Below are 2,943 nucleotides of genomic sequence, written 5' to 3'. Positions count from 1 at the left end.
TCCTAAACAACATGCCTCTGGAAACTCTATGAACTTTGATAAATGTCAATAGTTGTAGAGGGGCTTCAGGGTCGCTATGAGTCATGCTTGACTTGAGGGCAATCAACAACAACATGTTGTATATACATGTATATATATATATATATATATATGTATGTGTGTGTGTATGTATATGTATGTGTATATATGTATATGTATGTGTATGTGTGTATGTATCTCATATACCTGTCATATAGCTCCTGAAAGTTTTCTCCCAGCCTTTAGTTGACTTTTTTACTTTGTTGATAATGTCCTTCAATGTACAACACTTCTGACTTATTTTTTACTAGTTAAGGGGGGGGATGACTGGATGCAGAGGTGAAGCCATAGCAGTTACTAAAGCAGCCTTCAATATTCTATTTTCACAAATTCTTTCCACTATTATAAGAAATTACTTTGGTTTTTGTTTGGGCTTTTGTTTACTTTTAAATTATTATTTGATAATTTACAGAGCAAATTCATTTTTCATTCATTGTACAATTTTTCTTGTGATATCAATTGTAATTTTCTACAATGTAACAACACTCTTATCACTTCCATTTTTATCAACATTTGTTTCTACACGAAGTCAAGGATCTCTTGCCATCCACTTGTCATTCTTCAGTGGGAAAACCAAAGATAACTAAGCTAAGATGTGAAAAGAAATATTGTTTCATTCATAGGAACAGAATTAACATTGGCTTTGTATGAAGAAAATATATGCCCCATCAAATTTCCTAGATATTCAGAATAACTTTTGTATTTTTCACTTAAGTACAGTTGAGGGAAGTTGCTCTGTACAGCACGGTAAAGATCTCAAGGGATTGAGAGCTAGGAAAAATGTGAAAAAAAAAGTATAATCTCATTGAAATAAAAACCAGGAAGTTTTTTCATCAGCAGTTTGATGGACTTTTGATGTGAAAATGCTACTGACCTTGCAAACTTGCCACACCCTTGCCAGGCATTGTGACACAATAAACTCTGCTGTCATACCTCAGGGTCAGATAACAGCAGGCAAAGACCTGACCCACCAGTCACGTCCAACAGCTGACGGGGGTGGCAGCCAGCTGTAAGTGCCGAAGACTTGGCACTGCCCAGTTCCATCTAAAGGGGCACTTCTCCCTTCTGGGTGGCATATTTCAGTCAAATCTAACAGAACTTCATTATCAAGGTAATGAGTGAAAATATTCTATTTTTTGAAGCTTTCTAGGACTTAGACTGAGGCTATATTCAAGTAACATATAGTATTTCCAAGTGCCTTTATTCTAGGCCAACACTCTAACTCTTGTTTAAAAAAGGAATCTTCTTCTAAGGGTGGGAAAGAGTTTATGTATAAAGTTTCCAGGAATTTGCAGCAATTCTTGAAGGGAAAACCCAAAAAGATCTTCATGGGGGTGGTAAAAGATGGGAATTTAGTATTATCATGTCAAAAGATACCAGCAGAAGGTATATGTAATAAAAATGTTAAGAGAGGTAGGGGAGAGAGAAGAGAGAAGTGGGGAGGGAAAGGAGAATAGGGAGGACTCATGAGGGTAAAGAGAGGAAATGGAATGGAAAGAGAGGATGAGAGAAGGGAGAGAGGGGAGATGGGGGTAAAGGAAAAGAAAAAAGGGGATGCAAGGAGGAGAAGAGAGGAAATGGAGAAAGGGAAAGAGGATGGAAAGGAGAAGGGAGACAGGAAGAGGAGAAGAAAGAACAAGACTTTTTGAGAGCTAGAGGTGGGAAAATACATTTTAAAGAAAGTTGAGGGGGAGAAATTTCTCTTAATAATTTTTAAAAAATAAAATTCAAACCCCAGATGCAAAAGAAACCCACAACTTTTAACTGTGTTAAAAAGTTTTTAATGGTGTTTTCCTGAGCATAAATCTAAGTTTGTACATAGCAAAGATCAGTCAATGGCTGCTGCCATTTTTGGGAGTTTTTGGTAATTGATATTATCTCAGAGCTCAGGTGGAAGATGGAATTTTATGAGAATTGTCAGAAGTTACTTTTTCTTCCTACAATATAATTAAACTTAGTTCTATAGGATTAGGCTCTGATCTTCCCATAGGCATTTGTCACTTGGTCATATTTGTGACCATAGTGACAGCAGATCTGAAGCCTCTGTCCTGAGTCAGTGTCACTGACTCCGGCATACCTACTCCCATTGCCCTAGTTACTGTATCAATCCATCTCATCTAGGGTCTTTCTCTCGTTTGCTCTCCCTCACGCTTCTGAGCATGTCCCTCCTGGCCACATGCCCAAAGTATGTGAAATGAAGCTTCAAAATCCTAGCCTTCAAGGAGAAACTTGGTTTCATTCTCTCAAATTTGTTTTTTTTGGTGGTCCATGGTATGTTCAAGACTCTTCTTCAGCACCATGATTCAAAGGGATCAATTCTTCCTCTGTCATCTTAGTCCAGCTTTCTGATGCATAACTAGTAATTGTGAAGACCATGGATTGGATTAAGCACACTTTAGTTTCTAGATTGACATAGTTGTTTCTCAGTATTCTGGAAAGGTCTCTGAGAGCAGATTTACCTAATGCAGTTTGTCTTTTGATTTCCTGATTGCTGGTCCCAAGATATATATATATATGATATAATATGATGATATACCTAATTTCACTTTATTATAATGAGAAATACTAGTTGAACTGGAGTTAGAATTAGAGAAGAGTTTTGAGAGTGCCAAAGAATAAAGTTTAGACAGTTAATACTTTGAACAAATAAGTAAAATTCACTTTCCAAATTCCCTAGATCTGAATGAAAGGTTGCAATGAAACAGTGCAAGGAGATTGAGTAGGCAGAGCACTGATCCTGGAAAGACTAATTGGCTGCTGTCCTGTCTTTTCTTTCCTTTCCTTTCCTTTCCTTTCCTTTCCTTTCCTTTCCTTTCCTTTCCTTTCCTTTCCTTTCCTTTCCTTTCCTTTCCTTTCCTTTCCTTT

The 2,943-nt window shown here is 37.1% G+C and overlaps 1 protein-coding gene across 1 annotated transcript in view; it reads left to right on the top strand.

Annotated features, from left to right (window-relative positions):
* Window positions 1–1,071: 1,071 nt before the first annotated feature.
* LOC102858768 (A-kinase anchor protein 4-like) overlaps window positions 1,072–2,943 on the top strand; it is a 10,785-nt gene continuing 8,913 nt past the window's right edge. Inside the window, exon 1 of the mRNA XM_006902907.1 lies at window positions 1,072–1,189. The gene's annotated coding sequence lies outside the window, so the exon portion shown is untranslated. The remainder of the gene's footprint in view (window positions 1,190–2,943) is intronic.

The sequence above is a fragment of the Elephantulus edwardii genome, unplaced genomic scaffold (genome assembly GCF_000299155.1).
Source record: "Elephantulus edwardii isolate Elephantulus edwardi_28Jun2011 unplaced genomic scaffold, EleEdw1.0 scaffold00470, whole genome shotgun sequence".
In the NCBI taxonomy this organism is placed as follows: domain Eukaryota; kingdom Metazoa; phylum Chordata; class Mammalia; order Macroscelidea; family Macroscelididae; genus Elephantulus; species Elephantulus edwardii.
The sequence above is the reverse complement of the archived record's forward strand: the minus strand, read 5'-3'. Positions and strand labels throughout refer to the sequence as shown.